We start from the raw sequence: 12,899 nt of genomic DNA, 5'->3' as shown, positions 1-12,899 counted from the left end.
ATTAGAAACGTTTCAAGCAGAGATTCAATATCTACCTAGCAGCCAGTGGAGCAGGGGGAGATGATGACAAATTGAAAGCTTCCACTTTTCTGCATGTTATTGGAGAGGATGCATTGGACATTTACAATAGCTTTCAGCAAGAGGAGGCAAACTTGACATTGACTGTGCTAATGGCAAAATTTGAGGAGTACTTTGTACCAAGCCGGAACGTCACGTTTGAGAGATACAAGTTTTTCTCTCATAATCAGAAACAAGGAGTCAGTTTTGACCAGTATTTGACTGAGCTGAACAAAGCAAAACGTGTGAATTTGAAAATCTGAAAGACTCACTAGTGAAGGACAGGATAGTCTGTGGCATACTTGATAATGGACTCAAGGAGAGATTGCTGCGTGAGCAAGAATGTGCCATTGACTGTGAATGAAACTGTAATACCATTCAAGCTTGATACTGGAGCACAGTTAAACCTGTTATTGCTGGATGACTACAAAACACTGAAGGTGAAGAGCAAAATACACCCTGTGAAAATTAAGGTTACTGGTTATACTGGGGAGAACATACCAGTCAAAGGTAGCTGCATAGTAACTTTATAGAATAAAGAAAAACAGTTCAGAGCACAGCTGCTGATTATGGAAAAGAGTGTACAGACTATTCTAGGAATCATTGCATGTGAAAAGCTCAATTTGTTGAAAAGAGTGTATGTAGTGACATCACAGACTGAAAATGACCAAGAATCAATACTGGCTGAGTATGAGGATGTGTTTGAGGGTCTTGGATGTTTACCAGGAGAACACAAAATATGTACTGATGACACAATTACTCCAGTTGTGCATGCATGCAGAAAAGTTCCATTTGCACTAAGGAAAAAGCTCAAAGAGGAACTCGGACGCATGGTAAAGATGGATGTCATCACAAAAATGGATGAACCTACAGAATGGGTAAGCTCACTGGTTATTGTGGTGAAAAAGAACGGCGATCTCAGGATATGTCTAGACCCGAGAGATCTCAACAAAGCAATCAAGAGAGAGCATTTCAAGTTGCCAACCAGAGAAGAGAATGTCGCAGTTTGCTGGAGCAAAGTAGTTCAGTAAGCTTGATGCCTCATCAGGATTCTGGCAAATGAAGCTAGACGGTGCAAGCTCAAGGCTATGCACATTCAACACACCTGTGGGCAGGTACAGATTTCTTCGTCTACCACATGGGATTCTCTCAGCGCCAGACGTCTACCACAAGACAATCCATATGATCTTCGAGCACATTCCAGGAGTGGAGACTGTGATGGATGACATCATTGTCTGGGGGTCCACAAAAGAAGAACACAATGCGAGAGGGAGACAAGTGCTGGACCTGACATGGAAAGTTTTAAAAAACTAAACAAGGACAAATGCGAGTTTGGTGTGAAAACACTTACCTTCGTGGGAGATGTACTTTCAGAGGACGGAGTCAAACCAGACCCGAGGAAAACATCAGCCATCAACAACATGGAGCACCCAAAGAACAAGGACGATGTGAGACGCTTCATGGACATGATCACCTACCTTACAAAGTTCATACCTCAACTGTCAGCACAGTCCGCTCCACTCAGATGTCTTCTGGAACAGAAAAATGAATGGGAATGGTCGCATGAACAGGAAAACTGCTTCAAAAACCTAAAGAAGACAATCACAGAAGAGCCAGTGCTCAGATTCTATGATCCAGAGAAAAGCACAAGGATTTCTGCAGACGCGTCACAGTTTGGCCTGGGAGCAGTTCTTCTGCAACAGCATGACGACACATGGCAACCCGTCGCTTATGCGTCCAGAGCCTTGACAGGCGCAGAGACAAGGTATGCACAAATAGAGAAAGAACTACTGGCGAGCACATACGCTTGCGAAAGGTTACACCAATACGTCTACGGATGAGACTTCGAAGAAGAAACCGACCACAAACCATTGGTGTCAATCATGTCTAAGCCACTGAATGATTGTCCAATGAGAATCCAGAGAATGTTGATCAGACTGCAAAAGTATGATGTGAAGATGATCTATATCCCAGGAAAGTTCATGTTCGCCGCCGACACTCTTTCTCAAGCAGTTGACAAGAAGGAGAGCTTCGACACACAGAAAAACACTGAGATTCAGACCTACGTCGACATGATCGTAGCATCACTTCCTGTGTCTTCTGAGAGAATGGAGCAGATCAAAAGAGACCGCAGCTGACCAAACAATGACAGAGTTGAAAGAAACAACACTGATAGGATGGCCTGCACAGAAAAACAACTGTCCAAGGAGAATACAGGATTACTGGATATGCAGAGCAGAGCTCACCGTTGTGGATGACATAGTGTTCAAAGGCAACAAGATTGGCATTCCCATGACACTACGCAAAGAAATGGGCCACTTGGGTGAGGAAAAATGCAAACGACGAGCACAAGAAGTAATGTACTGGCCAAGAATGAACCAGGAAATCAGCCAGACCACTGCTTCATGTGAACTGTGTTTGACCTATAGGCCAAAGCAGCAAGCAGAGCCGCTAATGCCTCATTCAGTACCCAACAGACCCTACTACAAAGTTGGAGTTGACCTTTTTGACTGCAATGGCAAAAGTCACATTGTTGTTACCGACTACTACTCAAACTACCCTGAAGTAGGAACACTGCCAACTACCTCCAGCAAATCTGTAATCACCTACCTGAAATCAGTCTTTGCAAGACATGGGGTTGCGTCTGAACTGTACTCGGACAATGGCCCACAGTTTTCAAGTTCTGAATTCCGATCGTTTGCTGACGACTGGGGATTCCGACACAACACCTCCAGCCCCAACTACCCAAGGTCCAACGGCTTAGCAGAGAGTTCAGTCAAAATTGTCAAAGGTCTGATGAAAAAGGCACACGATGGAAAGGAAGATTTCCTAAAAAATCTGATGATCTACCGCAGCACACCACTGCAGAACGGACTTTCACCTGCACAAATGTTGATGGGACGTCGCATCAGAACCAACCTACCCATCCATGAGGACTTGCTTACACCCAGAGGTGCTCACAAAGTCAAACTCGCAAAGGAAAAACAGAAAGAAAAACAAAAACAGCGACACGACAAAAGTGCAAGACACTTACCTGAACTGAAACCTGGAGATAGTGTACGACTCCGAGACATCACTACAGGAACCTGGATGCAGCAAGGGTGTGTGCAGAGAGAAGTTGCACCGCGATCCTATGAGATCCAAACGGAGCATGGATCACAACGGAGACGAAACAGAGGGAATCTAAGGCTGCAGCCATTCACTCAAGGGACTGAGGATCATCAGGAGGATACTGCTGAAGCGTCAAATGCCTTTAGAAATGGACAATTCAGTCAGAACACCCTGACTGACAATGAACGCTGTCCAACTGTTTCAGGAAGCACTTCAGCAGAACGACCAAAAAGGACTGTCATTGCCCCTGAAAGGCGTATTGAGAATTGCTAAAAAAATATATATATATTTTTGTTTAAAGGGCACCTGGACTGAAAGTTTTGTTAATGTGAATAGAAATAGAGCCACAATAGAGTATTGTTGGACAGACTATATTTAGTTGAAAAACTATTTTATTTTTAAGGGAAAAAAAAATGGCATGTTATGCAGGTTGAGTAAACAATGTAAACAAATGTGATGTGACATGTGTAGTTTACATAGAAAAGTAGTTTTCTTTTAAAGGAAAGAAGATTTAGACTACGTTACCCAGCAGGCTATGCGGGCGCGGGAGTTGGTTAAAGAATGCCTTGCATGGCTAAACATGGAGTTTTCTTGCTGAAGTATATGTTCAATAAAAGTAGTTAAACCTACGCCCCCGGTTTGTCATTATATAAGGAACAAACATAACAGTGCTGTGACCCAGATCACTGGTTGCTGCGGAAAAAGGAGGAGGTCAAAAGGGGGGTGAGTGTAACCAATGTGAAATGGCTAGCTAGTTAGCGGTGGTGCGCGCTAATAGCGTTTCAATCGGTGACATCACTTGCTCTGAGACCTTGAAGTAGTGGTTCCCCTTGCTCTGCAAGGGCTGCTGCTTTTGTGGAGCGATGGGTAACGATGCTTTGAGGGTGACTGTTGATGTGTGCAGAGGGTCCCTGGTTCGAGCCCAGGTTGGGGCGAGGAGAGGGACGGAAGCTATACTGTTACACCTACAAAAAAACGCCATTACTATTTATTTCTATAGAGCTCTCCAGCTTGTAGTCCTAAAAATAGGAAATTATTTGGTTATATTATCTGGTTTGTTCAGCCATTCCTATGGGAAAAATGTATGGGGAAAGAATAGAGTTTTGGAATAAACACCGAAAATAAGGTCTGAGGTTAACACAGACATATGAGATCTTATAAGTTTTGTTCTATGAGATAATGTCGTTCAGTTAACATGACCTCTATGACTTATGAAGCCTTTTTGTGCTTTCTAAATGACATAAATGGTTAAAAAAAATCACAGAAAGTGACGTTAGCTGATTAAGATAATCTGATAGGCGGCAGCGTAGCCTAGTGGTTAGAGCGTTGGACTAGTAACTGGAAGGTTGCGAGTTCAAACCCCCGAGCTGACAAGGTACAAATCTGTCGTTCTGCCCCTGAACAGGCAGTTAACCCACTGTTCCCAGGCCGTCATTGAAAATAAGAATGTGTTCTTAACTGACTTGCCTGGTTAAATAAATAAAATAAAAATAAAAAACATGTAAGATCTCCTAAGCCTGTGTTTACCACATTACCTTATTTTCAGCGTTTATCAAAAAATCCTACAAAAACTCCATGAATTTTCACATAGGCTTTGTTCATGGCGGAGTTAGTGCCTTCCAAATGACGCCATTACTATTGCTCTCTATGACACTTTTTTTTCAAAGGATCATGGTGAAATAGTTGGAACTAGCAAAGGATGTCGTAATTCTCATCCTGCCTGAGAGAGTTAACCTTAATGTCTATGGGCGCGTTTGAGTGGTCAGCCGAAAGTAGCCGGCGGAAGTCGACAAGTAAAGTCAGAGGAGGTACATATGCACCAACAACTATTTCTGCTTTTTCTAGGAAACGCGACAATTGCAGACATGGCATTCACCTTTTTTATTACCCATGAAGTGGATGCTATTGAAATTTCACCTCTACACAAATCAGAACATGATTAACATGGTCCAAGGAATTAATATCTCGATGATAATAAAAGTAGATACCAGCCCAAGCTCTTTTTAACATTCACAAAACTTGTTTTGCATTTTTGTGATGGTTTTCTCAAAATATAACCAGGTAGTGAGTGCATTGGCTACTAGAATGACAGAGGTGTTTTTGCAGCATATGGGATATGCTCAGTTGTTTGCCATTGAGCGGAAAGGAAGAAAGGACTCTCTAGGAGAAATAAATGCGGAGATGTATGTTTCCTGATTAACTGGTCATGTTGTGATTGTGGTAATGTACAGAAACGGAAGTCCTTTTGTTCTCCCGATGTGGAATAACTCATCCTCAAATCCCGTCCCGATTACCACCCGAGAGAATTCTCTTCGGTCATAGCCACTGCCATGGATATTCACCCCCAAGCCGACACCGCGATGGCTCTCAAAGAACTACACTGGACTTTGTGCAAACTGGAAACCGCATATCCTGAGGCAGCATTTATTGTACTTGGGGTCATTAATAAAGGAAATCTGAGGAAAACGCTACCGAAGTTTTATCAACCCTTCTCCTGTTCTACTTGTTCATAGGGTACTTTTGACCATTGCTACTCCCCCTTCCCGGAACGGCTATAAGGCCCTCCCCTTCCCTCCCTTCAGAAAATCAGATCACACCTCCATTCTGCTCCTCCCCACCTATAAGCATAAACTTATATAGGAAGTAACCGTGTTAAGGACTGTTCAACGTTGGTCTGGCCAATCAGAATCTATACCTAAAGTTTGTTTTGATCAGGCAGACTGGGATACGTTCCCGGTTGCCTCTGAGAGTAGTATTGACGTATACACTGACTCTGTGACTGAGTTCATCAGGAAGTGGGTAGAGGATGTTGTTCCCACTGTGACGATTAGAACTTATCCAAACCAAAAAACATGGATAGATGGCAGCATTCGCACAAAACTGAAAGTGTGAACCACCACAGTTAACCACGGCAAGGTGACTGGGAACATGGATGAGTACATATAGTAAGGCAATCCAACAGGCAAAACGACAGTACAGGAATAAAGTGGAGTTGAAATTCAACAACTCAGACACGAGACGTATGTGGCAGAGACAACAGACAATCACAGATTATAAAGGGAAAGCAAGCCACGTTGCTGACACCGACGCCTTGCTCACAGAAAGGCTAAACACCTTCTTCTCCTCCTTCAAGAAAAACACAGTGCTGCCGACTAACGGTTTTCTTGAGTTGAAGGAGAGGCGGACCAAAATGCAGCGTGGTTGAAGTTCATGTTTTTTTAATAAGACAACTAAACATGAACATAATACAAAACAACAACCGTGGAAAACCGAAACAGCCCTATCTGGTGCAACAAACACAGAGACAGGAACAATCACCCACAAAAACCCAACAGCAAACAGGCTACCTAAATATGGTTCCCTATCAGAGACAATGACTAACACCTGCCTCTGATTGAGAACCATAGCAGGCCAAACATAGAAATAGACAAACTAGACAAGTAACATAGAATGCCCACTCAGATCACACCCTGACCAAACAAAACATAGAAACATACAAAGCAAACTATGGTCAGGGTGTGACACCGACGCAGGCCACCGCCGCTCACGAGGACTGTAAAGCTCTCATTCTCCGTACATGTGCAAACCATCTGGCTGGAGTGTTTACGGACATATTCAATCTCTCCCTAGTCTGTTGTCCATACTTTCTTCAAGATATCCAACATTGTTCCTGTACCCAAGAAAGCGAAGGTAACTGCACTAAATTTCTATTGCCCCGTAGCACTCACTTCTGTCATAATGAAGTGCTTTGAGAGTCTAGTTAAGGATCATATCACCTCCACCCTACCCAACACCCTAGACCAGGCCTGGGCAACTCCAGTCCTCGGGGGCCTGATTGGTGTCACACTTTTGCCACACAGCCCCAGCTAATACTCCAATAATCAACTAATCATGATCTTCAGTTAAAAATGCAATTAGATTAAATCAGGTGTGTTTGCTATGGATGGGGGAAAAGTGTGACACCAATCAGGCCCCCGAGGACTGGAATTGCCCAGGTCTCAACAATTGGGGACTACAAATGGAGACATGATGGCGCCAATGGAGATGGCAGCATTGCGACTAGCTCTTAAGCAACTCTGCAGTATTTTGTTTGTTTATTTACCTGCCACCCTAGACCTCAATTTGCTTACCGCCCCAATAGATCCACCAACGATGCAATCGTCACCACACGGCACACTGCCCTGTACCATCTGAACAAGAGGAAAACCTATGTAAGAATGCTTAATATTGACTATAGCTCAGCATTCAACACCATAGTACCCTCTAAGCTCATCATCAACTGAGTCCTGGACTTCCCGACGGGTCACCCCCAGGTGGTAAAGGTAGGAAACAGCACCCCCCCTTCACTGATCCACAAGAGTACGTGCTCAGCCCCCTCCTGTACTCCCTGTTCACCCATGACTGCGTGGCCAAGCACGCCTCCAGCAACTCAATCATCAAGTTTGCAGACGACACAACAGTAGTATGCTTGATTATCAACAACGATGAGACAGCCTACAGGGAGGAGGTGAGGGCTCTGGGAGTGTGGTGCCAGGAATATTACCTCTCACTCAAAGTCAACAAATCTAAGGAGATGATTGTGGACTTCAGGAAACAGCAGAGGGAGCACCCCCCCATCCACATCGATGGGACCGCAGTGGAGAAGGTGGAAAGCTTCAAGTTCCTTGGCATATACATCACTGACAAACTGAAATGGTCGAGCCACTGCCTGTTCACCCTGCTATCATCCAGAAGGCAAGGTCAGTACAAGTGCATCAAAGCTGGGACCCGAGATACTGAAAAACAGCTTCTATCTCAAGTCCATCAGACTGCTAAACAGCCATCACTAGCACATCTGCAGCGGCTGCCTACAGACATAGACTAGGAATCACCTGCCACTTTTAGAAATGGATCACTAGCCACTTTAATAATGTTCCGTATCTAGCATTAATCATCTCATATGTATAAACCACACTCCACACTATTCTACGGTATCTTAGTCACTTTTAAATTGTTTTTACATTTTTGTATCCCCCATTTCATACAATTGAGGTTGAAAGTTTACATACACCTTAGCCAAATACATTTAAACTCAGTTTTTCACAATTCCTGACATTTACTCCTAGAAAAAATGTCCTGTCTTAGGTCAGTTAGGATCACCACTATTTTAAGAATAAGAAATGTCAGAATAATAGTAGAAAGAATAATTTATTTCAGCTTTTATTTATTTTATCACATTCCCAGTGGGTCAGAAGTTTACATACACTCAATTAGTATTTGGTAGCTTTGCCTTTAAATTGTTTAACTTAGGTCAAACGTTTTCAGGTAGCCTTCCACAAGTTTCCCACAATAAGTTGGGTGAATCTTGGCCCCTTCCTCCTGATAGAGCTAGTGTAACTGAGTCAGGTTTGTCGGGCCTCCTTGCTTGCCCAAGCTTTTTCAGTTCTGCCCACAAATTTTCTATAGGATTGAGGTCAGGGCTTTGTGATTGCCACTCCAATACCTTGACTTTGTTGTCCTTAAGCCATTTTGCCACAACTTTCGAAGTATGCTTGGGGTCATTGTCCATTTGGAAGAGCCATTTGCGACCAAGCTTTAACTTCCTGACTGATGTCTTGAGATGTCGCTTCAACCACTGTACTGTCCGTACTGTCTATACACACACCATCATGTACATACAGTGCATTCGGCACCCCTTCACTTTTTACACATTTTGTTACGTTACAGCCGTATTCTAAAATTGATTAAATAAATTGTTTTCCTCATCAATCTACACACAATGCCCCATATTAACAAAGCGACAACAGGTTTATAGATTGTTTTGCAAATTTATTTAAAAAAATAAAAAACAGAAATACCTTATTTACATATTTATTCAGACCCTTTGCTATGAGACTCGAAATTGAGCTCAGGTGCATCCTTTTTCCATTGATCATCGTTGAGAAGTTTCTACAACCTGATTGGAGTCCATCTGTTGTAAATTTAATTGATTGGACATGATTTGGAAAGGTACACACCTGTCTATACGGTGAGGGAGAAAAGTATTTGATCCCCTGCTAATTTTGTACGTTTGCCCACTGACAAAGAAATTATCAGTCTATAATTTTAATGGTAGGTTTATTTGAACAGTGAGAGACAGAATAACAACAAAAAAAATCCAGAAAAAGGCATGTAAAAAATGTTATAAATTGATTTGCATTTTAAGGAGGGAAATAAGTATTTGACCCCCTGTCAAGCAGAAAGATTTCTGGCTCCCAGGTGTCTTTTATACAGGTAATGAGCTGAGATTAGGAGCACACTCTTAAAGGGAGTGCTCCTAATCTCAGTTTGTTACCTGTTTACAAGACACCTGTCCACAGAAGCAATCAATCAATCAATCCGATTCCAAACTCTCCACCATGGCCAAGACCAAAGAGCTCTCCAAGGATGTCAGGGACAAGGCTGGAATGGGCTACAAGACCTTCGCCAAGCAGCTTGGTGAGAAGGTGACAACAGTTGGTGCGATTATTCGCAAATGGAAGAAACACAAAATAACTGTCAATCTCCCTCGGCCTGAGGCTCCATGACAGATGTCACCTCGTGGAGTTGCAATGATCATGAGAACGGTGAGGAATCAGCCCAGAACTACACGGGAGGATCTTGTCAATGATCTCAAGGCAGCTGGGACCATAGTCACCAAGAAAACAATTGGTAACACACTACGCTGTGAAGGACTGAAATCCTGTACTGTTGGAGTTGTTGGAGCTAGAAACATAAGCATTTCGCTAAACTTGCGATAACATCTGTAAAATATGTGTACTCGACCAATAAAATGTTATTTGATGCCATGCCCTTGTACCTCCCTAATTATTAGTTGTAATTGTGCAACATGGAATTGTTACAGATGTGATTGCATGTATGGTAATTGATTGCATGTCAGCATTACTACAGCCTGCAGTTTATTTCTTTAATTCTCAATATTTAAATTGCTTTTGTCAGTAAGCATGTAAAGAACAGAATTTGATTCAATCACATGAAGGACAAAACACTCAGTACAGAAAAGGATTCGACAATACACGGACATCAGTTCACATAAGGTAAACAATATGCCAAGCAGTCAAATGCACTTGGTATTGACCTCACGACTGGTGTCTTCGGTACTTGCTCATTAAGGGACGGTTTCCCGGACACAGATTAAGCCTCTAAAATTACCAGTGTAGAAACCCGCCACAATAACCCTTGTGTAGCCTACAACATGTATTCACACTTAATAGACAATCAACACATTTGAATTTGTTTTGTAACAACAGTATTACTGGCAAGACAAACTTTAGGCTATAACATGGGACACAGCATTGAAGTAACATCTAGATAAATACATTTAGCTATATTGTCACAAGTAGGATATTTCATTTATTTATGTTAGACATTTGGATCACATGTAGGCCTATGTAAATACATTGTAAGGATAAAGATGTATATAAGCTCTCAATAGTCATTCACCCAAAACAGTAAACATGCATTGACATTAACCAATGATAGAAATTTCCAGTCACAACAGTCAAACGTTTATGACCTTTGATCACATGGTTGTTGTAAAGGTCATGCCACAGAATTTCTAAACAGAGGTGCAACATCACGAGACTTCCGGGCACGCTTCTGAAACAGACCAAGCCGACCACACCGGAATTTGGGGGTTTAGGAAGTAAAGGAGAGAAGTAAAAAAATGATTCCTTAGTTGTTAATTTTCTCGAAATCTAATGCCACGACCTAGATTCGAGCCAATGTCTTAGGTAGTTAAACATGTTATTACTCCAATCTCGAGAAAATGACAAACTGCCATGTTTCCATTTCCGTCAAAAACAGCTTTATATTGAAGGAGTGCCTTTTATTTGACGACTTGACATGCGCAGTTTGGCGGGAGAGACCGTTTCTACGTCTGTGCTTTGTTAGCCAACGTCGCCTAGAAGTGTGATTGGAGATGTCTGTTGGGGAAGAAGTTTCTGAACTGTATTTTATATAGACAGAATGGATCACTATTCAATGAATTTGTATCGAACTTTAAAATAATTCACTGTTGTGATCGAACTTGTTGATAATGGGATATGTAGAAGGGTGAGCCGGTCAAGGATCGATTCAGACAAAGTGGTAAATTGTACGACAAGCGACAGTTTATTCAGAGTAAAGATATCTGGCACAGCGTAATTTACGGCCCTTCCGTTAGCTCGCACAGAACCAGCAGGAAAGAGACCGTTAACAATTTACACAGTCCTTATATGTGGAACAGAAAGTAGGTTGATTCTAGAAGATCGGATCTTTGGATTGGTTCAGGCTGGGGTGTAGTCTGTAGTCTTCCGCCATTGGCTCAGTTGTCTGTCCGTCATCGTAGAATCCTCTTCGGGCCTGTCTGTTCTTGGTCACACAATGTTCGGCTAGAAAGGAGATTATGTGTGTGCGCTGGTTTGTCTGCAAGCCCAGGCTGTGTGTCCTAGGCAGTTAGTGTGTGTAATGTGTGTGTGTGTGTGAGCTATCCTGTATGGGACCCAACATGCTTTACTGTGAAAATACGTTGTCTCAGTTATAGCAATGTAATAGCAGTAGGCTGTTCACCTGCATAAGAAATAGCATTTCTTTACAAATCCCTCTCTTCACATCTCCCCAGAGACGTGACACAACCTAACTAGATCCAGACACAAAGAGAAACTTCTCCCAAAGGGACTATGAAATAAGGCACGGTATTAAACAGAAATAGATATATATGTATTACCATCATGTTCTCCATTCAATCCCACTATGTACTAAGTTGGCTACCAGCCACCTAGGAACTTACAACCCTCATTTAAGAGAGCGGAGAACAACAGCTCAAAAATAAAAATAAAATGATTGTCCACATAAGCCAACTTTTTCCAGCAGGAAAAAGTTGTGATTCCCTCTCTTCACATCTCCAAAGAGATGTGACTTAAACTAGGCAAGTCAGGCGGAATGATCCACTTGCATAACACATACATACATCCCCACAAGGCAACAGCAGATATAATGTAAACTTAATATGCACTCTCCTCCTCATCCTCGAATTCAAGTAGGTCTTTATTAAGCAGAGGAAACATCTGGGAAGGGGAGGAAGGGTCAATAGCTCTAGAGATAACCCTAGTGGTAAGGGAACGGATACATGGAATGCAACAGCATCCACAGAGAACTAAAATGGAAGCGAACACCGAAATGGATACCAAAATGGAGGAAACCAGGGTTTTATATTTACCAAACACACTCATCCAGGAGTCCCACATCGAGGTATCTATCCCAGAATGAGATTTCATTTTACCATTAAGCGTCCGCAGACCCTCCAAAGCGACCGTCAAACTACCATCCGAGGCTGTGTTATTAGGGATGAAAGTACAACACTGGTCACCAAACATAGAGCAAACTCCGCCCTTCTCAGAGAGTAACATATCAATGGCAATACGATTTTGGAAAGCCATCAGGCTGGTTGCAGCCAGTTGACCATGTACCGCTTCAAAACCCTGCTGAGTCCAGTTGCCTAGTCTTTGGACGTTGTAATGTATATAGTTAATACGATCAACATTCTTGTTAACTGTGCACCACCAACAGATGGATGATTCAAACCCTGCAGCTACCTGATCTATTAACTTATACTCATCAGGCACTCCCCTAGGGACTCCGATAGTGTCTATGTAGGTGGCTCTCCTGGAACGTCCCCTATATCCGGGATTCACTCCCTGGATCCGCAGAACAAGGTCCTCGGCTCCTATAGG

This window comes from Oncorhynchus nerka, linkage group LG20 (assembly GCF_034236695.1).
Source record: "Oncorhynchus nerka isolate Pitt River linkage group LG20, Oner_Uvic_2.0, whole genome shotgun sequence".
NCBI classification, from domain to species: Eukaryota; Metazoa; Chordata; class Actinopteri; order Salmoniformes; family Salmonidae; genus Oncorhynchus; species Oncorhynchus nerka.
Note: the sequence above shows the minus strand (reverse complement) of the source record.